Raw genomic sequence first — 26,824 nt, 5'->3', positions numbered from 1 at the left:
TCATACATTTCACTGCAGAAATATTAATGTGTTTGATTATGGAGTGCTGCCCAGAGTCCACTGGGGTGTTAGGTACCATAAATACAGACAACTCTGAATGATCTTTCTGAAACATGGAAAATTTTGAACTCTGAAACACATCTGGCCCCAAGGATCTGGATAAATCATTTAGACCTGAAATGGGAGGGACAAGAGGACTACGTGCCTGGGAGTGTCAGAACCATGAACACAGAGCATACAGAGAGACCACAGCCGGGGCAAGAGGTCCACCTTCATGGAGCACAGATGGGGTCTGTGCTCACATAATACTGTGAGTCCTCGAATGGTCATCAGAATCAACCTGGGGCTGGCCCTAGCCCCATGTTCTCATGAGAGGAAAGTCTAATGGGTCCTGATGGTCTCTAGTCAGGAGATCCATATTTTTTGAGGGCCTGCTGTATGCCAGGCACAACTCATTACCTCATTTTATTCCTCACATCTGCCCTCTGAGAAGGGGAAATAAGGATCAGCAGATAAAGTCACAGAGTAAATGGCACAGTTGGGGATCAAACCAGGTCTGTTTGATGACACCAAAGGCCATTCCTGGCCCATTACACCATGCAGATCTCTTTTTGAATATAAGTCAATTGGCAGCAAGCTAAAGAGAGCAATTCTAGCAAATGCTTATGGAATATATTCTACATGCAGGCTTGTTTTATTCGCAAACAATCAAGCTGGGTTGGTATACTATGACCACCATTTTCCAGGAGGAGAAATTGAGGCTTAGGAAAGAAGTAACTTGTTTGATGTCTTCTAATAAGTGGTGGAGCTGGATTTGAAACCAACATCTGTCTCTCTCCAGACCTAGCCATGCTACCCTGCATGCTACGCCTCCTCCTGAACACAGACTGCTGATGCCAGTGGATGGAAATTTAAACACACACAAACATACAACCTCTTTCCTTAAGAGCCATGTGATTAACCAGAGTGAAGTGTCAGTGGCCTTCTGGGATCTCTCTGATGGGTGAATGGATAAAGGTCATAGCGATGACCACAGAAACCTGTTTATTATCAGGAGATAACATTGCCTGTCACTTTAAATGAGCCAGAGACCTCCAGACACTCCAGCAAGTCTCCTGTTGCACAGCAGAGCAGCTTCAACATCAAAAGTGAAAGAGAGATAGGCAAAGGAGGGGGAGGTGTGCTTCTCTTCAGCTGTTGATGGCTGGTCAGGTGAATCTAATGGCTTATTAATAAGAAGCAATTAATTGTGTAGCCAGCCCAGTAGTTCTAAGAAATGAAATCCCAAATCTGATACATGAAGGGCATCAGGGATTGAATAACTGTTAAAAAGCAGTTTCTGGCACTGCTTTGCATCAATAAAGACATAAAGAACAAAGGAATAGTGTGCAACTACTGCACGATCGATAGACGTTTGAAATACAAAAGCTGAGGAAGCGAAGAAGCATGGAACCTTGTCAAATGTTAATATCTGCTTTCCAGAAGGGAAATCAGAATGTGGGGACAGAGTTGGAAAGGAGCTCAAAAGGTCATCCTGTTCCACAGCTTACGTTCTCTCCAGCAGTGGACAGCTAGCCTCTTATTTTAAAAGTCCAGAGAATTATGACAGACTGTATTCCAGAGAAATGGGAGAATGTGCATTTACTTATTGCAGGTACTGGACAGTTGGCCCATCAGGAATAGTAAATCAGATTCCCAAACAATGAAATACAATTAATTTTTGGACTCATTAGACATCCTGTCATGAAGAAGACTGACAGCTGCCTACATTCCACAAGAAATCACAGGAAATCAAAATTTCAGCCCAAAACAGTCTGGACCTCGTAATGGAAATTCTTATTCTAAGGCCAGAACTCATAAATATCAGCTACTTAAATGAAGGCATCCAGAGGCCACTTGGGGAATCCCCTGGTCAGTGTGGTAGTTGTGACAGCCTGTGCTACTTGGCAGGAAATAATATCCACATGGAATGGATGATGGTAGTTTATAGCCATAAACTAAGAGAATTTTAATGCCAGACTGAAATTAAAACACACACACACACACACGCGCACACACATGCACGCACACACACACACACACGCACACACATGCACGCACACACACACACACACATTTAGAGACTCCAGGGATGTGAGAGACATTGGACAATAGCATTTGCATCACAAATCAATTGGTTGGCTAAGCCTAAAATGTGTAAGATTTCCATTTTCACAGAATTTGCACCAGCAATGTCTCTGCTTCTAAAATGTCCTCAGTTCCTATTAATAAGGCAAAAGGAAGATTCTTTATAAAATGTTTGGAATGTTTTGAGGTTTCGGAACCCCTTGGGAACACGAGGCATAATAATGGAACAGATGTAATGATCTCTGTATCACACGATGCCGGTTGCTTAGAAACATCCCCCAAAGATTAGTGGATGCTCTTTTTGTCCATACTCCTAATTTCTGAGTCTTTTACACTTGTCTATTTAATTAAAGAAAGGATATGTAAAATTTACATCTGTTCAGACATTGCTTCTTTTCTGGTTGCTTTTCAGGGAAGTGCTAAAGAATTTAGAGAACCTAGGGCATTGTTTCATTGGTTGTCAGAGCATTCCTGAGAGGTTGAATACATTTGGTAGTGAGTACTGCCCGTATCAGTGTTGTAGCTGAGGAAATCAAATCAAAGAATTGCGGTAGAGACCAACATTTGGAACAGTGATCCCTTTGTTTCAGCCTAGGAGACTATCTTGGTAAGAACAATCCTCTTTATGAGACATAAAGCTGCCAAGCAAAGGCTATTTGTAATGAGGCTTTTTCCTTAGTTACAAGATTGAATTCTAAATTAGTTGAATCTCATGGGCCTTAAATATAAAACTGGCTGACACAACCTAATTTTAATATGGCAATGCACCATAGGATGTATGAAAGTGATTGGATTTTAGCTCTGTTTTGCAAAGGGGTTTGATAGCTATTTGTACTTAGACAGCCTAACCTCTGAAAGGCTGGTCATTCTGTAAGTTGAAGCTATATCCAGCTGCAAAAGAGGAACTGGTGGTTACTCTGGGATGGCATGAGGCAACAGGACATGCATGGCTGGTACCATGGCGCCTTCTGAGATCCAAACTATCCTTTCATCCTAAAACACAAAAGGATGGGCTCAGTGTCTTAGGGACATCCAACTAGTTGGAGTAACTAATTAGAATGCTCTATACCTTGCCTGGATGGTGAGAAACACTTTACATTTTTCTTTAAATACATACACATTCTCCATTTTCTTTACCACTGGGTCATGGGAAGGAAGAGGGTGGCATTAAAACATGCTCATGCTTTATCGTGTCTGTGGGTCTGTAAAGGATCCCACTTTAAAAAGAAGAAAAATCTGGTTTAAGTTCAACTTCTGGAACTAGAAAGTTAATATTTGATTAGAAAAATTTAAAAAAGCAGAGTAACAGAAAGTATTCCTAGAATCTCATCACATTATAAGGTCTTATGAACACATTATGTCTCTTGAGAGGAAAGGAAGAAATGCTAGACCTACTCACTTCCATTTGGCTTTTTGAGAAGGATCCAGAAAAGTACAATGACTGTAAAGATACAGGGATCTTTACATATATATTTTTTCTCTCTCTCTCCCCTCCAGTTAGTCTTTTTGTTTGGTGGTTATGTGAAATTGCAGGAAGAGTCACTATTAGTGAACATACATTGAGTGTCAAAGACGTGCTAAGGGAATTCTGAAGTACAGAAAGAAACATAATATTGTGAGCCAACAGATTCATGCATGCACGTATTTTATTGTATGTATGCTATGATGTTTTTATGCATTGAGCTCATGTTATAAATCAAACAAATAAACAAATATACTTGGCAATAGCTCATGTGCATCTGTGGACTGTTTAGACAATTGCAAATGAAAATGATTGCTTTTTCTTTTTGTGTTTACCAAACTTGTTGGTTTTATGATGTGGATTGTCTGCTTTTTTTTCGCAGGGTTTAAATGTTAAAATTCTTGTGATGAAAACAGAATAAATGAATTGATAAACTAGAAAACAGTTCATGAAATTGAACTGCAAAATATGCTCTTTGCCTCATGTACAATGTTATATTGTGTTCATAACCATAAACACCCTGCAGTCATCGCCATGTGTGTGCTGGATTGGAGAAACAGTTGAAACCTTGTACAATGGTGATTTTTTTTCTATTGATTTACAGACTGAAATAACAGAAACCATCTCTGATTTTTGAAAGTATAAGCTGAAGAACTGAAAAGATGAGAACTCCTTCATTGCCTAGGAGTTAGAATCAGAGATAATGACACAACTGGAAAACCAAGATGAAAACATATGAGACTGATATTCTCAAAGTATAATCTTGAAAAAGAAGTGAGTCAAGCACATGTATGGTCAGGCAATGTACTGATGCAGCGGACCTCTGGTGTTCTGGCTGGCCAGAGTCACCTTTTCCTTATTCTGGTAGGCATACCTTTGGTTTCCTGGGAGGAATCACATCCCTTAACCTCAGTGTACACTGAGATTGGGCACACTCCAGCACCTGAAGGAGACATGTAACCCAAGCTTTTGCCATGAACATATTTCCTCTCTTTGGCCCCAATGATCATCTCAGGAACAGGCACAAGACTCCACTCTGGTCAGTAATAATCAGACCCAGAAGCTCTTGGCTGAGCTGCACATGAACCCAGGAGGGTGTAAGACCGAAGGTGCTGGGGGCTATCCTAAGAAAAGGATCCCTCCAAGAGTTAAGCCAACAAAAGGGAGAGTGAGTAAGAGACTGAGCCCACATAAATTTGAACTCCAGAGTCTAGCCATGCCTGAAGCCAAAACTTCTCCTAGTTTTTAGGATTATTATATAATCTCTTAAATCTTAAAAAAAAAAAAAGAAGAAAAGAAAAGAAAAAACTAATATCACCTTAAAGATGACTTTTTTGTCCTTTGTAACCAAGACAGTCCTGATGGGTATACTCCAAAATAATGAACATGAACCAGAGTGAGCTAGTGAGCATAAAGTCTGGATCTACTGTCTGGCAGGTGACACAAAAGAACTCCCATCTGTGCTCTGGATGAACCAAGACCCTTTCCTTGCTGGGTCCATGTGCCAAATATAGAGTGAGTTAGAGGAAGAAGGATATGATGAAAGATTACAAGGTCATGTTGGGAAAAATTATCTCCAGGCTGAGAGGGGTTGGCACAAACTGAAGTTTGAAATGACACAGACAATCTCTGGTTTATCCACTGCCAACAGCAAATAAATAAAGGAGAAGACATAAAATGGAGACCAGCTGGTGGACATGTTTTAGATTTGCAGAGCATCAGAGCTGTCTGGGATGAGAAAACAGAATGGACTGTAGAGGTTCTGCACCAGCAGACCAAGCACAGACTTCCAGGAGGCTCTTGGTAGGCAGACTTCCTTGGGCTGCCTCCACCATTCCATCAAATTTCCTCTGACCCTGGTTTGATATGATCGACAAGTATTCAACATTTCAAAGAGAAATAGAGGAAGAGAGAAGGAACTGCTTTCCTTTGATCAATCAGATATAGTTTTATAACAACATATTAAGAAAACTATAAAATAAAGCATAAGAATTATAGTGTAGTAAATACATATAAGTGTATGCAAATGAACAAAGGTCTATATAGGAAGAACTGGATGCCAGGATAAGTGCATCAATGGGTGGCCTGCGTAGAGAATCTAAAACACAACTCTCTGTTTTTATTTTCTGTCACCCAGGCTGGAGTGCAGTGGTGTGATCATGGCTCACTGCAGCCTCAAACTCCCGGGCTCAAGCGATCCTCCCTTCTCAGCCTACAAAGTAGCTGGGACTACAGGTGCCCACCACCGTGCCCAGCTAATTTATTTCTATTTTATTTTGTGTAGACATGAGGTCTCTCAGTGTTGCCCAGACTGGTCTCAAGCTTTTGGACTTAAAGAATCCTCCTATCTTCACCTCCTAAGATGCTAAGATTACAGGCATGAGCCATCATGCCCAGGTTAAATTCTTAAATGTTGACAATTTGCAGGGGAGAAAAAAAAACTAGAAGGAGAACAAGAGACAAGTGAAACGTAAAAAGAAGGAGTTTTTGTTTGTTTGTTTTTTGAGAAGGAGTCTCACTCTGTTGCCCAGGCTGGAGTGCAGTAGCCAATCTTGGCTCACTGCAACCTCTGCCACCCGGGTTCAAGCAATTCTCCTGCCTCAAGCCTCCTCAGTAGCTGGGACTACAGGTGTGTGCCACCAAGCCCGGCTAATTTTTTGTATTTTTAGCAGAGATGGGGTTTCACCGTGTTAGCCAGGATGGTCTCAATCTCCTGACCTCGTAATCCGCCTGCTTCTGCCTCCCAAAGTGCTGGGATTACAGGTATGAGTCACCGCACCTTGCCAAAGAAGGAATTTTAATATAAGTGATAGGTAATTCAAATCTCAAGAACATTATCCAGGGTAAAAAAAAAAAAAAAAAAAAAAAAAAAAAAAAAGAATGGAGGCTGAATCCAGACAGATTCAGGGGATGTCCCTGGATTCTGCATTTCCCAGTGTGATTTTGGAAACCAGACCTTACCCAGAAAACCAGGTACCCCTTAATTTTCATCACCCCATCTAGAAAAAGCAGGAACTTCAAGCCAGATTGGGACAGGAAATCCTTCCTTCCTTCCTTCCTTCCTTCCTTCCTTCCTTCCTTCCTTCCTTTTCTTCCTTCCTTCCTTCCTTTCTTCCTTCCTTCCTTCCTTTCTTCCTTCCTTCCTTCCTTTCCTTCCTTTCCTTCCTTTCCTTCCTCCCTCCCTCCCCTTCTCCCCTCCTCCCCTCTTCCTCCTCCTCCTTCTTCTTCCTTTAAAATTCTCAGGACCTTCCACAGTGCCTGTCATATATTGTTGAATTGATTGATTAATTCCAACTGGAAGAGACAGTGGCATTCTGAACTAACCCCTAATTTAACTGATGAAAACTAAGGGTCAGAAAGGTGATGAGTTTAGTTCAAAGTCACATAGCTACTTAAAGGATCATCCAAGACAAGAATTCAATATTCCTGAACTAAGGGGGAAAAAATGTTCTTATGCCTGAGAAAATAGATTGGCTGGTAGTGATTCTCCTAATTAATTAGAAGACTGTTACCACACAGAAGAGGGTGATATTCTAACAATTGCAGGAAATAGAACATTTCTTCCTATCATGCTTTGCACAGAGATGGTTCAAGCAAGAATTGCCAGTGAAATGAAGAAATAGGGAATGGAGAGGGGTGGTGATAGAAAGCAACCTTCACAAATACATTGTCAAAAGGTTTAGTTGAACTCTGTGTTTGGTGGAAGCACCTAGAGATGTCAACCTCCCAATGCATCAGTAGTATTTGTTAGTGCCTTTTATCCTGTGGGCCTTAGGTTAGGGCCAGGGGAGGAAACCAGAGAGACAGAACACAGTGCTGAAGAGAGTGAACACCCACTTACATTAACAGGTTTAGTTCCACACAGCTCCTCCGACTGGAAATTGTTAGACCTCGCACTTAGCCTGTCTTCATCACTATCTAACTGTGCAGACCTCTTTAGACCTTAGTGTCCTCATCAGGACTGAATGAGCAATAAATACCACTGACATTGCCACATTCTGAGTGCCATGAGGATATGGCATAAAGGCATAATTAAATTCAGTTGAAGTTAATCTAGAATTGTCCATCCTGCCCTCCTCTTCTGCCTTTTACTGATGAATGGATGTAAACCTGAAATTCATTTTGTTTCTAGAATGCTTGGGATGTTGAAATTATTCACATTTTAATCGGCTTTTAACAAGAATGGGTAAGAAAAAAATTAGGACAATTAAGAAATAATGAAGCCATTATAAAAATAGTAATGATTTAAAAGCAGGTAAGGGAATACTGTTATTGGAAATGTTGAATACCTGCAAACGAACAGTCGTTTGACAAGCACACCATGGGATTAGGGATTTCACTAATGTACAAATGGAACCACTTATAATAATTTCTTCCCAAAACTGAGGATAATGCAAATGTCCTGATTATTCCTGGAAATATATATCCTCTTGAAAATTGACCATGCTGCACAATGTTGGATATTAGATCTGAAGATGTTATCAGTGCTTTTTAAAAATTTATTCTTTTTTCAAAGATAGCAACATCCTAGTTTCTTTCTTATAAGTCAAAAGACTTTTCTGAAAACTACCACAACCAGATTTGTTTTCTTAAAAAAAAAAAAAAAAAAAAAATCCCAGATATGCAGTTCTGATGTGATGCTAACAGTTGTCATAACCCTAAATCTCTGGCGCTGCTCACTCAGACCAGTGTGAATGTCTCTGGCCAGGCAGCTCACTTGGCAGCACCTCTTCCTAGCAGTGAGACACGGATCTGGGCCCTCCATCATGAGGATCCTCTGTCTTCTACGGTCTCAGAATATCTTACTTCCAGCCCAAGGACAGTGAGAAGCAGAGCTTGGAAGATTGCACAGAAGGTTTAGTGGCCTGGTAGTGGCCAGCATAGCTTCTACCCACATTCTGTTGGCCAAAATTTAGTCTCATGGTCCCACTTTTATACCCCAGGCACAGGAAGAACAGTTCAGCTGTGTGTTCAGGAAGAAGGAAGGAAAAAGGAACTCTCTTCAAGGATTTCTATGTGGGAAATCATTTCTACTCATCTTGGCTGAATGAAACCAGAAGCTTTGACATGAAGAGGGAGTGACAGCTTATACAGAAACAAAGAGAATGTTTCCTCATGTGCCACTAAGTCTAGAACAGGCCGTTTGAAAGATAGATAGGGAAATTGTGTTTCTCTGTGTGAGACATCCTCTATGCAACACATTTCAGGGCCTCTGATTCTGAAGAAGGGTGGGAAGGTAGACAGGGAAAGGATAGAAAACCCAGGAACAGTCTCAAAGGAAGCCACACTGCCCCTCTGTTGAGGAATGGCTGACTAGGCCTCATAGGCTACTTGGTAGATAAAGAATAGGGGTAGGGGTGTGGTAGATAAAGAATAGGGGTAGGGGTGTGGTAGAGAATAGGGGTAGGGGTGTGGTAGGTAAAGAATAGGGGTAGGGATGTGATCAGGGCAAAGGAAGGAATCCCCAGCACACCATTATCCAGTCTCTCTTTTCCAACTTCTTTTCTTTTTCTTTTCTTTTTCCTTTTTTTTTTTTTAGACAGAGTCTCGTTCTGTCACCTAGGCTGGAGTACAGTGGCGCAATCTCCGCTTACTGCAACCTCCGCCTCCCAGGTTCAAGTGATAATCCTGCCTCCGCCTCCCGAGTAGCTGGGATGACAAGCATGCACCACCATACCTGGCTAATTTTTTGTATTTTTAGTAGAGACAGGGTTTCACTGTGTTAGCCAGGATGTTCTCGATTTCCTGACCTCATGATCCTCTGCCTCTGCCTCCCAAAATGCTGGAATTACAAGCATGAGCTACTGCACCCAGCCCCAACTTCTTTTCATTTTCTACCAACCTCTCTTCTCCTCACTGTCAATGTCTCTGTTAGTCTCTCTCTCAGTCTATCTCTCTGTATCCTTAAAACACACACACACACACACACACACACACACACACACACACACAGAGAGAGAGAGAGAGAGAGAGAAAGAGAGAGAGAGAGAGAGAGAGAGAGAGAGAGGCGCTATCAGAACCCAGAAACATATAGACATGAAACAAATGGAACTGAAAGAAATCCAACACCACAAACCCCTGGTAATGATAATAAGGAAGAAATGCTGCTGCTAGATGCATCTTGTGATGATGCCAATGATCTAATTCTCTTATTATCAAAAGATGCAGGTAAAGGCAGCCTTGACAGAAGGTGTTAAAAAATCAGAAGAGCACAGATCACTGAAACTGCATTATCTGATTTATGACTTTCCAAAGACCAGGCTTGTGTAATATGCTGATAATAGACTCTAGCCATCAAAACATTATTTTATCTGGTATCTTGATTTTTAAAAATTGTGGAAACTAGCAAATGGAACTGGGTTATTTATGTAGTATTTGAAACCATGTTAGTCCACTAGGGGAAAATGACTACACGCACACAACAAAAGTAAAAACCCAGACTGGATAATAATATAATGAAAAGCAGCAGCCTCAATGTGGTACCATGGCCAACAATGTAAAATGTAATTTCCAAGTTAGAATGGACATTTGTCTTTCATAATTAATGAAACTTTGAAAGAGGGATAGATTGGCATGTGGTTGCCCACCAGATGAGACCACTACCTACTAGTACTCAGGCACAGCCAGAATTCAAAGCCATCACTGCCAGCAGAGGAAGACCCCTGCTAAAGAAGGATCCACATCAGAAAATAGCCCCATCTTTTTTTTTTTTTTTTAAACAAGGTCTCGCTCGGTTCTCCAGGCTGGAGTGCAGTGGTACAACCATGGCTCACTGCAGCCTCAACCTCCTAGGCTCAAGTGATCCTCCCACCTTAGACTCCCAATTAGCTGAGACTACAAGCATGCACCACCACACTTGGCTAATTTTTTTTTTTTTTTTTTTTTTGGTAGAGATGAGGTCTCACTATGTTGCCAGGTCTGGTCTCAAACTCCTGGACTCAAGTAATCCTCCTGCTTCAGCCTCCCAAAGTCCTGGGATTACAGGCAAGAGCCACCATGCCCGGCCTGCCCCATCTATTGAGTTATGCAGGGGATGTGAGAGTCTCCTTGGAGCACACAACACAAAACTTAAAAAAAAAAAAAAAAGTTTTAAAAAGTTTAAGTAATTGGACATAAAAACTCCCCAGAAGCATGACCTAATCATTTCATATTTCATGCAATTTAAAGAAGACATCTTTTTCCTTAAATGACTACACATTAATCAAATGGACCTCCACACTTGAGAAGATAAATGCCGACCAAAGAAAAGGAAGCCTTCGGTATATTTACCTTTCCTTTTAAAGCACAGACCTTAGAAATGAATGGGATTTTTGATCATTTATCATACACAGAGACCAACTGTCTCCCAGAAATTTTTATGTCAAACCACACCTGGCCATACATGTTTGTCTCTTGATTCACAAGCTCTAAATATCATATTGCAACATTGTTGGAGAGAAGCCAAAAGTAATGTGCTTAAAACTCCTTTGCAGTCTTAAATAAGCTGTGATACTGGAAGAATAAAAGCTGCCTTGATGTTCCAAAACTATGGATAACGTAAGTGTTATTTATTTAGTGTTTTAAACATATTATTTAGTGAGATTATGGCAGTATATTGACCTTCCTAATGAGGTCTGACTAAAGCCAATATTAAAATTAATGTGTCCTCCCTTGCTCCCAGTGACAGAGTGTAAAAGGAGCTGGCTTAGAAGGATCTTGTGGGCTGTGAGAAATCAGAATGGCATTAAAAAATTGGCCATAGACAATCCATATGCAGATGATCAAGATGACTTCATCACTGTTAGGATTCCAGGAACCATATTTTCAGAACTGGCTCAGGGCTCAACGACCAGAATCTATTGGTAGGAAATATTGATTATATTGATTACAGTGGTTATAGTTTATGAAAACACAAGGAGAGTGTGTAAAAGATCCTGAAAGTGGTTTTAAGTGGAAAGACCCATGCCACATGCATCAGAACTATATAGTCATTGGAAACCACTGCAGCATAGTAATAATGCTTAGAACTGACAGTCCCGCAGCGTTTCTATATTCTCCTCCAGAGCCTGCATGTTTTCCAGCCTCACGTGCATTTTTAAGCAGTTATTAGGATGCCTACTTGTTAACTGATCTCAGATAAATCTTAATTCTCATTCCCAAGCGTCATAGAACCACATCCAAATGTCCCCTTCCTCTGACTGCACAGCCAGTTTAGGCCAATGGTGATGTAGGTGAAGTCAACATCATTTCTACATTTCTCTCTCCCAACTTCCTCATATTTTACCCTTCATTTTCCTCCTCTTTGGAGTTAAAATTATTAACAAAAGCTAAAACTATAGCCTCTCCCTCTGGTAATGCCAAGGTAGATTTCAGAGCATGGCCTCAATAAGCCTGGGGTCCATTTACATATGCTTGCCTGCTCACTTCACAGCTGTGTAACTTTGGGTGAGTCATTTTACTTTTCTAAGACATCGTTTCTCAGCTGAAAAAGTGGCGATACAGATGTAATGAAATTACGTTCACCAAGCTCGTAACACCAAGAGGCATGTCTCTGTAATAGAAAGGACATAGGTGAAACAGCGTTCTCCCCATCATTCTAAGGCCGTAGATTTGAGAACTGTGTGCTCATTTGTTCAATATAATCCGACTGGATATTCAAGCTCCAAACGCTATTCGAGAGGTCAAATTACCCACTTCATCCTCTGAGTTGCTGTATTTACACTGGCTGCCTATTCCACTGCCTCCCAAACAGGATGAGTTTGTTCTTAAATCTACTTTGGTAAAACTCCCTGGCCATGTTCTCTGAGCAGATGATTACAGATGCTCTCCTTTTCTTTGTATTTGAATTCCCAGCCCAAGCGGACAAGACAAGCAGGACAGAGGAGCAAAGGACTAGATAAGCAAAAGCAAGGACTGACTTTCCGGAGAATCTGCCTAACTTCCATTTCACATTTAAGATGCCAAAATAGTTCCTCAAGTACGTGTGCCAATGGCGGTGCTGCCCTTGAACATGTTCTCCCGGCTCCCGTCTGAGTCAGTGTAATGAGTCTGCGTTTTATAAGAGTTGAGCCTGGTCCAAATGGAACCATGTAACTGTTAGAAAGATTAATGGACTGTATCATCCAACAGTTGACTGTAAACTTCTAATTGTGTGAATCTCAGTGTGGTGTCTACAGCTAAATTGGCGCCTGCTTCCTCAGTCACTAATATCTGCTGATATTCTTCATTATTTTTCTAATGCCAACCCTAGGTACATCAGTTCTGGGCAGATCCCTGAGGAAAACAACAACTTTTGTTGTAGGTACTTGAGAGCAGTCATTATCACTGTTGCCAATTAATTCATCAATCAGCGTTTACAGAGCTGCCACTGAGAAAGGGGAACAGCACTGTGCCCTGCCGAGTAATAGAAGGACGGAGGAGTCTCTGAGACAGAGGCTGCACTCTAGGGGAGCTGAGTAGGGGAGAAACCATAAACAGAAGCTAAGTGATGTCCTTCCTGCCCCAGACTGCTGGACACCAGGCGAGCCTTCACCTACCCCTCCAAGCCTTAAAACTGGAAGCAGGACAGCAGCCAGACCTACTTACTCGAGGAACAACCAACAAAACCCATGTGAAACATGCTTTGAAAAACATTAAGCTCGGCCGGGCACGGTGGCTCACGCCTGTAATCCCAACACTTTGGGAGGTCGAGGCAGGTGGATCACCTGAAGTCAGGAGTTTAACACCAGCCTGGCCAACATGATGAAACCCATCTCTACTAAAAGTACAAAATTAGACAGGTGTAGTGGCAGATGCATATAATCTCAGCTGCTTGAGAGGCTGAAACAGGAGAATCACTTGAACCCGTAAGTAGGAGGTTGCAGTGAGCCAAGATCCCGCCATTGCACTCCAGCCTGGGCGACAAGAGCGAAACTCCATCTCAAAACAAAACAAAACAAAACAGATAAAAAAAGAAAAGAAAAACATTAAGCTTGACATAGATGAAATCATTTATCCTAGCCTATAATAGAAAATACAGATAATGGAGAGTTAAGACTAAACCAGGTGACTTGGGTTTGCCTGTACCCATTATCTTTCTTATAAATTCATGCCCTTCTCTTCCCGTATTTTTAGAACATTCTTAGTAATTTCTCCACATAAGCAACCCTGATTTTTTTTTTCAGCTTTGAAATTGTCTACAGGGGCTTCTTTAAGCTGCAGTTGCTTTGTCCTCAACAAAACCACATTCTGTTAAAAGAACCATGGCTGGGGTCAGAGAGAGCTAGAAGTCCTCTCTAGCTCTACCCATCTGCTCCTTCCCCTACTCTCTTTTTTTCTTGGCTCCCTTCTGCTTCCTCTGGACAGGAAACACATAGCTGTCAGCCATATGATGCTTCTCCATCCTACAGGAAGCTGGAGCACCAAGCTGAGACCACAAGTGCTGGGGTCTTCATTGCAGGCACCTAATTGTTTAAATAGCTTTTTATCACTTTGCAAAAATGTCCCCCTCACCTTCCTTGTAGCTGCATTAAATAAACATATCCCCTTATGTTCTAAAGAGTCCTTTCTTTGCAGAAAATCAAGGAGAGAGGAATATTAGTTATCTGTATTGCGAGGTGTATTGTGAAACTCTGCATGGCATAATACTTGGCAAGTAGGACTGCAAGTCTCTGAAGTTAATCAAGTTGTTGAGGTTTTCAGGATCCAGATATTGGCAGAATTTCCCCCACACTCCTAATGCCAATTTAGATGTCTACATGTCTAGGGAATAGTAAATATAGAACATGAAACTGCAGCATTAAGAAAGAATCGTGGCTGCAGTCCTGTCTAATCAGCGTGCTCCCTCCTATTCTCAAAAATTCCCTTCGACTAAATGGGGAACAATAATATATATGCCCTCCTCAGTCCTGGAAAGAGCTACCTTGCTGTTCTCTAAAAGGAGATCATGACCTATAATAGAAAATATAGGTCATGTAGAGGTAAGACTACACAAGGTTACTTGGGTTTGCTTGTACCCATTTTTTTTCTTATAAATTCATGCTCCTTTCTTCTGACATTTTTAGAATATTCTTAGTGGTTTCTCCACATAAGCACCCCCTACTTATACTTGCATGACTTATCATTGATAGCAACCAAATTTATACAGTCTGTAGATCAGAGACATAGGCTGATTAGGAACAGATTCATGTTGATTTCGACCTGCACTTTCCATGATGGAAAAGCTAAAGCCTATTGCACTCTAGTTTAGATATAACTCTGATTCCATAAACTGTCTCTAGTTGTTACAATGAAGCCTATAAAAGAACAATCCTAAATAAGCCTGAAAATAATGTGTTGGTACAAAGTGCAGTATCAGATTTTACCAGCGATACCTATAAAGTTCTTTACCAGAATATGTAAAAGGTAGTGTGCTAGCCAAGACTCCTTTTCATCTTACTAAAGGAATAATGGCCAAGTTAGGATGTTAAGACTTATCATCAAATGTTTTCTGTTGCTTCCCCCATGGAAAAGTAACAGCGTGATTATCTCATCTTGCTAGAATTACTCTGTTGTGTGAATAGGGGAAGAAAGTGTGGGAAGGGGGAAGTTAAAGCAGGAGAAATAATGGAAGGCTATGAATCCTAATACCAATTAAATTATGCCATTAGCAAATGTAATTTTTCCTAAAATCCAGACCATGTGAATATTGGTAGGTGAACAAAACTTCCAGGATGCCATGGGAATGAGGAGGAAATGGCTAAAGCCCACAAGACCCAAAGAAAAGGGTCTGTGGAATCTGAAGGCACTGGTGTTTTTCCTCTCATCCTTATGAGTATAAATTGTGGAGGAGATGAACAAACAAAAAGCCCAATGAGACTATTTATGAGGAGAAGAAATAAAATCCACCGATAATGTATGACAGAGAAGAGGAAATGAACTTTCCCAAGTAGAGTATAATGCGCTCTTCATGGGTGCAATGCACAAGATTAACGACGCCACCCTCAGACTCCTTGGTGGCATTTCAGGACCTTACAATGCAGCTTCCTTTCATTTCATTGGGATGTAAATAATTGATAATTTGAAGGGACCTGAGAAACCCACTGCAACAGAACACAGATATTTTTTATGACATCAATTACAGGGCTAGTGATTTGATGAGAAAAGGAAAATATTTCAAACTCCACTTTAATGATCTCTACCAAGAACCCCTAGTGTTCCAAATGAAACGTGGGTCTCTGGGCCTGGAGCTTTTTTTTTCTCTCTCTCTCCATTTTTTCTCCTCAGAGGGAATATAAGTTATAGCTGAACAGAAGAGATGGTTAATTATTTTCATGTCTGTACTTTGCAGTAGTGGGTTGTAGGCCTCCGCATTCTAATAGAGAAGAAAAAGCTTGGGAGAGTTGAGGCTCTGGGAGTTATGGGGGCAGAGTTCCCTTGTGTGTGCCACATCAGGGTCGCCTGTTACGTGACAGAGGTGTTGTGGAGTTAGGCCTGGCAACTAAAGCCATGATCATAGTTAAGCTTGTCATTTATGGCATTACAACACCAGGACACGTTAAAATGATACGGGAAGCAGTACCATTAAGGCTGTTGAAAGGAAGTCAGAGTTCAAGTATTTGTGCATGAGGCACTTTATGTGGTGACGACTTCTGAATTTATAGTTGTCAGGGGAGGGGTAGATGTTGATTTGGTCTAAGAACAGGTCTGTTCACGCTTGTTTCTGGTTGATCATGAAGTCCAGTTCATTTTATTTTTTTTCATAGCAAAATTCTTGCAAGGCTGCTACTGCTTTATGGAAAAGATTCAGAACCATACCTGGAAGGTTATCCAAAGACTCCAATGAGGTAAGGCAGTGAGAACTGTGCTGAATCCTCATTGTGCATTGGTCCTGAGGGACACGTGGGTGAGGTCATATTGGGATCAGGGCAGAGAGAGCATGGGTATGTGATAGAATGAAGGAGGTGGGAGGTAAAGAAGATACTTCAACCCAATTCCAAGAACAATAAAATCTTATTATTCTATGACCCATTACATACATTTGAATTCACCACAAGTCGAAAAAAGATGCCTTGAAATATCATTACAGGGTACAGGAAGTCTCTCTGAATTAGCTTTAATAGGGGTTTGGATGAGTTTCTCCACTGCCAATATCGTCATTATTGGATTGCATTTCTTTCTTCATAGAGGCCTAAACAATCAAGGGGGGAACTTGGTCTGTTGGTTTAGAACTCCAGAGATCTGCCAGACTGCTTGCTCTTGTGTTGAAAAAGATACTGGCTAGTTGTTAGGCCACAATATTGAAGTCTTCATACTTTAAAGCAACGTAATTCTAAGCTTCCATGTCTTGTAAATAGCTGTTGACTGACTTGGCTCATAAGTGGGATGGAAAGGAATAGATAGTGGTTCAATGAAAAGAATTCATTTTTCCTTCCAGTTTTTTATGCAAGAACATCCTTGTTTCTCTAGTTTCATTTCTTCACCATTGCTCTGTACCTTCCTAATATTTAGTATAATCTAATGAAGTCAAACAAGCTATAGGATGTTAGATTTTCAAAATGTCAGCAGCAAAGTACTTATTGTGGTTTCCTTTCTTATGGCACCATGAAATAATCAATCTATTTTTTACAAGTCTTCCAACTCAACTTTGTCTACTTAAGAAAAATCAGTCTCACCCTAAATGAGATTTATTGAAATGTTCCTAAAATGCTTCCTATTTACCTATCACAAGTGAAACATTATTCAAAATGTGGAAGTGGTTTGTGGAGATGGGACTTTTCAATTTAAGCCTGTAAGTACAGTTCATAATAAAAACCTGTCAATGAAGTAGATATTTTATCACATCTGTGTTAATTTGGGACTGCTAATTTATCATTAATAAAGCATCTGGCTAGAAAACGATGTCCATATTTGATGGTCTGGTAACTTCTTTCTCCTATTTTTATGCCACAATAACTGCCCAGTCTTATTGTTGCCCATTATAAATGTGTAACGTTTTATGGACTAAGTAATGTCAAATGAGGCAGTGTCAAGCAGATCTGGAGACAAGTTGGGAGTGTTTAGATGGAAAAAGAAGCTGTGTGGTCTATGCCAGCCTTGCTTGTAGTTTTACTGTGTATTGATCCTTTTTTACACACTGATTTAGCATCCTGAATTATGATGCGGTATTTAAATTTAAATACCAATTGAGAGCTCCTATCTCAAAGGTTGCTCTAAGTCATAGCCATTTTTGACTCTGATGGGCTCTGCTTCTCTGGAGTGGGTATTTTATTAGAAGTGCTCGTAAAAGACTGCATGGCAGTTAACAAAGCAGTGGAGAAAATGTGTGGAGCTTCATAAACTTCTAGGAAGCAATGAGTGGATTGGTATAACAAAAACATTCACAAAATCACAATCTTGAAAGGATCCTTCGGAGGTCATTCAGATCAGTCTGCTGTCTCTGGGTAGAACAGAATTTAGAACATTCCTTGGAATCTTCAGAAAAGAGATTCCATAGACTTCCTTCTTTGGTAACAAAATTTACTATTCAACAAGCCCATCACTAGGGTAAGCTTTCCCCAGCACCTCCACAAGCCCCTGCAGTTCACATTCACTCCCATTTCTCCCAGATGAAGAGGCACTGAAATCCCAAGTGGTCTACCACAGGAAGAAGTAGAGTACATTGCATTGGTTAAGCTTTTTGAAAATTAGGGATCCGTAAATTTGTAATCAGATATAACACATTCAACTCCAGGTGTTATTATTTAGCTTGTTTGTTGCATATGCACCAGGGCTATTTTTGTGAGTAGAATATGCCTGAATACTGTGCTAGAACTTCTTTTTTAGAATCAGGCAAATAGGATTGGGTTCTAGAGTTGCTTTTAAAGAGGTGTCAGTTGCCAGTATTGCAAAATGGATACTATATCCCTATGATATTTAATGTTCAAGTATAGGAAAAATGGAAAGAGGGAAAAGAAAGGAGGGAGATAGGGAAGGAGGGAGGGAGAGGAGGAAGAAATCTGTTAAATGATTTTAAGTCCATGTAGAACTCATTCCCAGGATTCTTGAGTCTGCTATGAGGCCATGCCATGTCTCATTGCCCAGCACTGCGGCAATGAGGGGAGAGGGAAGGGGCAGACACCCAGTGGACCACGGATTGTTTTGTGTTCCCTGCAGATGAGAGGGAATGCTGCATTGTTAGGGTGATCCTCCATCACTGGGTCTAGATTCCAGGAGGGTATGGGAGGAGGATGGAGGGGGTAGTGGGAGAATGCAATGTGATTTTATTCATGGCAATATAAAATGATTCCTTTCTAGCTCATGTTTCCTTCCAATGTCTTATGACAAATCTATTAATTCTCCCCTTATAGCAGTGAAAGAGCAAGAGATCCAAAGTAAGACCAAAATATGGTTAAGGTGTGAGTTTTATCTTTTTCATTATAAAAATATATAGGTTGCAGAAATGAAATAATTTCATTACATGTGGAACCTCCACTAATCAATACTATTTATACAAATACAATAATTCACTGGGCTTTATAAAGAGTTAAACTTTGAACCTCTAACAAGTTAAATATAATTTTTTCTTGCAGTCAAAATGACTAGTTCACCGCACTCTGTGTTTTACAAAATTATCATGTTTAACTTTCATCCAACGGGTTACACAGTTGTTCTCAAAGTGTGGTCCCTAGACCAGTGACATAACCTGTGAACTTGTTAGAAATGCAGATTTCTAGACCCCATCCCAGACCTACTGAATCAGAAACTCCGGGGATGGGAACAGCAATCATGTTTTTGCAAGCCCTCTAGATTATTTGGATGCACACTATAGTTGAGAATTACTGAGTTAAGGAGTATTCCTATTTTAGAGATAAGAAAACAGATGTACAAGGAGTTTAAGCAATTTTTTCAGCACCACACAGCTAGAAAGTAGTCAAGGCTGCATAACTCCAAAGCCCTTGTTCTTAACATAGCATGTAGGTTTGCTATGTGATGAACCTCAGTTTACTTGGGGATCCAATGTCAAAAATACAGATAAGTAAGAAATACACTACAGAGAAAGAATTTAAATTAAAAAAAAAAAAAACTTAGAACATATGGCTTTAAATGTCTTGCTTGGCTCAATTTTTGGCTATAAAATATTTAAACTGAAAAAGTTATAACTCAAAATGTTAAACTCAATGCCAGGGAGGTGATAAAGAAAAAATTACTAGAATCAGAAGCTCCAGAGAATTAGCAGATTCCTGCCCCTGTGAAGGGGACAGCCCTTCAATTTTGTGCTAGCAGACCAGTGCTAGACCAAAATGATATCTCAAAAGAAGCCAGGAATCCAAATTTGTGAGTGGAATATTACAATTTTAAAACATTAGTACGGATTCATAAATTGTGGGGAAAAAAACCTATACGAATTAAAAATGAAACAAAAATCACACAGATTTCACTTACAGCATGCCATTTTGCAATGTCTGGCTGACAAATCCTTGTAACATTTTATGAACCCAGATTAAAAGACTGAAGGGATATAAGGTTGATGGAAAATACGTGTGGGGAAAGGCATGGGAAATTGAATTCATGGAACTATGTTAAGTGATCACTTTATCGAACATGTGCCTAAACCTGATGGCTATGCCATCATGGCCACTTTTATTGATTCATAGCTTGGAACAGTGTTTCATAATATCTCTAGGCTTGTACAATCTTCATTGGGATCGTGTGATTGCAGACCCTGGTTTCACAAGCAACTGTTTGAGTAAGTGTTGGAAAATTGCCTTTTGCGGTGTATGTCAAGTGTTTATGTGGGCACCATTTTAAATTTTCATTGAGAAAGCCACTCTCTGGACTGAAAAACATCCAGAGGAAGCAGGTTTGGAAAGGTTACTGCAAAATCCATCTCAACTGCAAACAGAAGTGATTTTAATGCCTATTATTTTGGAAGCAGTTCAAAGTTGTTTTTTCCATTGTAAATAGCATTAAAGTGCTCTTTGGAGGCAAGTATTACTTTTTTCTTGGCCCACTGCACTTCAGTAATGGTTCTTATACACTGAAGGCACAACAATAAGACTCAGGAAGTTATGTACAATATATCAGGGACAGCAGGGGAGAAGTGGGAGGGGAGAGAAGGTCATCTGGTAAGTATATAGAAGAGAAATTTGGGGGTGGAGATTCTGTGCATGAGAATACCAGCCAAGACAGGGAACATCTGGAAAACCTGCTCTGTATTATGTGGTCATTCCACAAACTTTTCCAAGGAATCACATAAGGAGAATATTACATTTTAATTAGAGCTGGGATCGCTCCAGAGAAAAGAGGAAAAAGGAGGGTGGCTTGGTGAACAAGCTGCCTTTTAGTTTGGCTGAGTCCAAGAATTGCAATTAACCACTTAGCTGCCTCTCGATGCATGCTGCATTTCCAATAGCTCGGTGATTTAGCAGAATATCACATTGGGCTTCTGCCCAGCCCTAACCTGAGAAAGGAGAGCAGAAGCAATGGGTGAGTGTCAACTGAAGAAAAGAGGTCAAATCTGGGACATTTTTGTATGAAAGGAGCCAGAAAGCCAATGTGATATCTTCTCTTCCCCCTTTTATTACTTATGTCATGTGGCAAGTTCATCAGTTATTCTCAAATAGTAAGGATGGAAGCAAGAATAAGTACAAATTTTAATGAAGGTAAGTAATTTCCTTAAGGTAATATTATTCTACTGCATTTTATGAGAAAATACAAGTATTATGCCAAGAAACAGAGTAGTTCACATCCCTTGGGCCCTCCTTCCCTCCTTCACAGTAATTAAATATTTTTAAAAGCTAATAATTTATTAGTTTTTTAAATTAAGCATCTAACAAATTTAAAAATTAGGTTTCGGCTGGGCGCAGTGGCTCACATCTGTAATCCCAGCACTTTGGGAGGCCGAGGTGGGCGGATCACGAGGTCAGGAGATTGAGACCATCCTGGCTAACACAGTGAAACCTCATCTCTACTGAAAATACAAAAAAATTAGCTGGATTTGGTAGTGGGCGCCTGTAGTCCCAGCTACTCAGGAGGCTGAGACAGGAGAATGGTGTGAACCCGGGAGTCAGAGCTTGCAGTTAACAGAGATCATGCCACTGAACTCCAGCCTGGGCGACAGAGCAAGACTCTGTCTCAAAAAAAAAAAAAAAAAAATAGGTTTAATAAATCTAATATCATTGGGAAGAAGAAATTGCAAGGAATGGAAAAAATGTTTCTTAGAACTTAGAATTTGTTTTTGTGGTTTACAAATTTACCATTGTACATTGAGCTCCAACTGTGCATCAGGCACTGTCCTAGAGCCTGTGGAGAGTATAAAGATAGAAGACCCAGCTGCTGCTCTCAAAGGACAAACAGCCACATAAGAAAGATAAGGCATAGCACCTCAAAATGTTAATAACAATATAAGCAATAATATATATGATGGCATGTAGTAAGTTGCCAAGCTAATGATTCAGAAAGAAGCGCCATGGGTTCTCAGGGTAGAGAAAGCAGGGGGAGCTTCCTAAGGGAGGAAGTATTTGTGCTGGACATTGAAGGCTGGGTAGAATCTGGAAATGGATAAGAGGAGGATCAAGTAGAGATTGAGTTATGCTCCGAACAAGTGCAGGAAGGCATGACAAGTGTTCAGAAGACAAAGCAGCATGGATGGCTATGCAGAGGTTTCTGGAGGCAACACAGGAAGGGTAACATTTGAAAGGGGATAGTGGCCAGATTGTATAGAATGTTGACAAGTGTGGAGGACCTTGGTTGAGGATCCCTAGTGTAGGAGAGAAGAGCTTACAAGGGAAAACAGTCCAAAGCTCGTAACCAAATATTTCAGGAATACACACACTAAACATGTACTAGCAGTAACAGAAGTGGGTACAAAAAATTTTTTTCTCAAATGGTATGTCTATGGCATATGACCATTTGAATATGATGTCTGCTGTGATTTCTGTTTCTCTTCCTTGATATCCCAGATCCAAAATTGTTCTTCCATCTGAAATACTCTAAATTTCTTACCCTTTGCATTATTGACCCCATGCCAATAACATGTCAACTCCTTCTCTCTCCCTTTCCAGCATATCTTCTCCAGACAGCATTTTGCACTTGCATATGAGCTGTAGCCTTTCCAAAAGTTGGGGAAATCCTGCAAAGAAGGAACATGGCATCTGATTCTTGGAATAACATTCTCTCTACACTCTTCCAGCTGCTGTGGATACATATAATGACTGATTTTATTTAATAAGAAAGCTTAAAATGTTTCCCAATTCAAAACATAACCCTGCATGCTGTTCCCTCTAGTTTAACCAGAAATCCCATTCTCCTCCTCCTGTAACTCAATAAACCAAATCTAATTGGAGAATAATTATAAAATACACTGATGTGCAATTTGTTTCACTTGCTCAATAATTAATTAATACACTACTTATGGTTCAGAAGAGCTCTTAAGACACAGCACAAATTCCACTGGATGACAGACAATATCAAAGACATAAGCCAGGGGCAGCATCTTTACCTAAGATGGACTAAGAGAAAAAGATAAGAGGGAGAACACCACAAAACCTATATGGGCTTTTTGAATCTATGATGGAATTTGTTTTTCCCCATTTGAGGATTCTCCTCTTGCCCTTTTCTACAAATGAGGTTGATTATGTGTTTTGTCGATGAATTATCAGCAATACTCACAAAGCTGAATCAAGCTAACAAGTGGACTGTTTTATTTTTAAACTTTCTACCCATCAGATGCTTTCAGGAGAAAGAATAGTCCTAATCAATGAAATCCAGCTCCTATAAACCCTTAGTTGATTTGAGTATATACACCCTATGCTTATTTGGGCAATACACTACTCCTAGCCCCTTTTGCCTTCATACAATTGAATCTTGCAGCAGGAAATGCCTTAGATTTTTCCTTCCTTGTTTCAAATGTGCAGTGCATATAAATTGCTCTAAAGATTTCATGTAAAATAATTATAAAGCTAATTTCTATTTCCTTTTGGAGACCTGAGAGTTAAAGTTAAATTGATTTTTTTCTAACTATTGCAATGAGCAATTATTAAATGATCACTAAAACAACCAATTTTAAAAAATATATTTTCTTTTTGAACAATTGAACTTATTGGTTATAACTGGGTACAAGATTCTGGATGACACCAGGCAAGATCCACCAGTGCCTTCATAAATTAAAGGTCGTTATATTTTATTTGAGTCCTTTCAGTTCTGTCTTATAAAATTGTCCCTTATCTTTAGAAGTCTAGTGAACTCTCCTTTACAGTACCAACCTTTGGGGAAGCTACAGTGTTTCTCACTTAACAGTGGTGGAACCTCAGGTCATCCAGGATGGTTGATGTTTCTATGGCCTCTTTTTCACTAGGATCCTGACAGCCTTTCTTTTAATCGTCCGTTTTCCTTGGCAAGGCATGCTTAAAGCATTTTCCCAGCTCAGGCTACGTGTGCCCACATCAGAACATTGTTTTCCTGGAGATCTTATGTTTGTGCAGCAACATGCCTTGCATTGGCAGGCCAGCCTCTCATATGACGAATGAGAACTTAAAACCTACAAGTTTAGCTGATTTCCAATCTAAGGCCTATACAAAGGAAATAGTAAATCCATTACAATATGCTTCTTTGCCAGTGTCTGCAAGAGTACTGCTTTATGTTTTTATTGCTGTAAACATGAGACTGAAAATACAGCAGAGAACTGACCTACCTATTGTCTGCAACAAAGTGTGTACTATGTTAAGTCATAGTGGTTTTAATCCAGGTTTCTTTCGTGCAAGGATGTTATATACAGACGTGAAAGGCTTTCTGTTCACATGCAGCATAGTTAACTTTTCAAATCTCTCTTCAGTGTGTCACTTAATCCTTTACATTGCATTAGAAATCTCTTGAACTTGGCAACAAAAACAGTCTTTATACAAGCTTACTTTTTAGGAACATGAACCTATTTCAAGAGATTTTTTTTCTTCTTTAAAAAAAAATTTATTTTACACCCAAGAGATTTTTCTTACCAAAGAGAATTAGTCAAGCCAAATAGTCTGGACTTAACTTGTGTCAATTTGTAGAAGGAATTCTGATTAGAATTCATAAAAGGAATTTCATTTTATTATGTGAAGTCATATTGGACAAAGATAAGACAAACTTGCTTAAACAAATTACTATTTCAGGACTGAATGAACTTCCAAACTACAGAAAACTGAAAGGAACAATTCCCTTCTCCCTTAACTCTTTAGCTAGGTTCTAAGCTTTACATCCTCAATGGTACTACTGTCATATTTCAGATTTTCTGTCTAGAGTTTAGAGGGAAATATTTCTACCTGTTTTTCTCATTCTACAGGAAACTCATCATGATACAGGATGTGTATGAATGTTTTTAATAAAGATGATTGTGGTAATAAGGCAAACAGATGCATTCAACATTAGAAAGCATCAAACAACATGATAAAATAGATTACAGACTTCCTACAGATTTTCATACAGTGAAGACTAAAATTTGCAATGAACATAGTGGTTGCTTCATAAATGTTTACTGATGGTAATGATAATGTTCACAGAATGCAATGCTCCTCAAACTCCTTCGTAAAACAGAATCACATTGGGTGTATTAAAAGTGCAGATTCCTGAGCCTGTCCCCAGAAATGCTGATTTGGTGGGTGTAGAATAGGGCCCAGAAATCTGTAGTTTTCACCAACACCTCAGGTAATTTGGATGTAGATGGTGTGTGGGCCACACTTTGAAAAATACCACTGCACGGTATGAATTGTGAAGAAAGAATAACGTATTTCCAGTAAGCCAAGAAGCACTTTAGAAAGCAACATGGAGACAATTGCTCTCTGATGAGCAGAAGAAAGATTGCTAGTCTGGAAGGAAAGGGCATTCTATTCATTTGTTTCTTCACTCATGCCTTCATTCATTTGAACAAATCCCACTGAGCACCTATCACAAAGCGCTTCTTTGCTTTCCAGGCCTGTGACTGCTCTTTGAGGCCCATGCATAGAGATTAGCCCATGAGAAGGCCCATTGTCAGAAACAGAGTCATTGGGTGCAGGAAATTCTTCTTTTTCTCCTCAAATTTTCCTTTCCTTGAGGCTGCTAGTCACGGTTCTTCAAGTATACCCTCCTTGTTTCCAGAAAAGTACCATACACGTGCCCATGTTCTGTTCTCTGTTTTCAGCGTTTTGATTTTACTTCCTGGAACCTCCTTTAATGCTGGAGGTTTAAATGGCTGGCTGTGAGCTTGAGCCCACAATCATTCTACAGCAGGGTGGACTCTGTTGATGAGAGAGGTGGAGCATGGAAGCTGGTTTAATACCAACTGGGGCACAGTGGAGGAAATTCCATGTTGGAGGAGTTGACACTATTGTCCTCAACTTAGAGTTAGTTTCCTGCTCAGGATAAATTAATGACATCATATAATTCACTTTAAAGATGTTTATTTCCTAAAGATAAAGGCCAATTAAATTTATTCTTTAAAATAAACAGCATCCCAAATTCCTTAGAATTATATGGAAATAAATCATATTTTATACCATCATATGTACTGCCTAGTATAGGGCTGAGATAAAACAGGATTCCTATAAAATTTCTATGTAGAATTTTATTAATGAAAAATGGTGGAACATACATTGTCAACCAGCATAGGAGAAGCAGAAAATGATCTCCTTGTTCTAAATCTGAAAGCCCTGATTTAATGTAGGCCCTTGCAGTAAGATTTAGTTGACTATCAGATGTTGGGGAACTCTCAACTCAGTTTGATATCTAGAGAAGTTCTATTTTCAGAGATGGTGAGACAGGTTTTTTCAGATGAAATCTCCTGCAGAAAACAACTAAATAGATATAATAAAACGTTAATGTAAAAAGTTTCACAAAAATGTCAGCAAGCTGACAAAGCTGTAAGCAACTACCAGGCCTAAACCTAAGAGAAAGAGGGAAGCAAGAGAGGAAAGCAAGACCTGAGCACCACAGACACTTTTATCCAGAAGACATTTGCTGAACTGTGTTGGTCTTATGCAGAGGTGGGCAGAAGTTAAGGCTCAGGGTCAATGCAAGAAGGAAGTCTGAGAAAAAATCCTTCCTCACGTTAAATGCGGCCCAAAGACTACACCCTCAGAATAAGTATCAACCGTAAGTCAATTAGCCTCTAATACATCCAGAGGTAGAGAAAGGAAGGAAAGTGGGGGAAAAAGAAAGAAAAAGTATCCATCTCTGAGACTTTATAGCCACAGGCCAGCCCTGATGTGAATTTGCACCTGGGTTTGTATTGCCTGGAGCTTCCAGTCAGCCTCAACTCCTGAACTTGTTTAAGGTGGTCGAGGATTAGTAATGCTCACAAGTGCC

The 26,824-nt window shown here is 40.0% G+C and overlaps 1 long non-coding RNA gene across 3 annotated transcripts in view; it reads right to left on the bottom strand.

Moving 5' to 3' along the window:
* LOC106992627 (uncharacterized) overlaps nt 1-26,824 on the bottom strand; it is a 320,901-nt gene that overhangs the window by 268,364 nt on the left and 25,713 nt on the right. For all 3 annotated transcript variants that reach the window (XR_013401885.1, XR_013401886.1, XR_013401887.1), the window contains exon 2: nt 22,511-22,637. This is a non-coding gene — a long non-coding RNA (uncharacterized LOC106992627). The remainder of the gene's footprint in view (nt 1-22,510; nt 22,638-26,824) is intronic.

Source organism: Macaca mulatta, chromosome 12 (genome assembly GCF_049350105.2).
Source record: "Macaca mulatta isolate MMU2019108-1 chromosome 12, T2T-MMU8v2.0, whole genome shotgun sequence".
In the NCBI taxonomy this organism is placed as follows: Eukaryota; Metazoa; Chordata; class Mammalia; order Primates; family Cercopithecidae; genus Macaca; species Macaca mulatta.
Note: the sequence above shows the minus strand (reverse complement) of the source record. Positions and strands in the feature narration are given on the sequence as shown.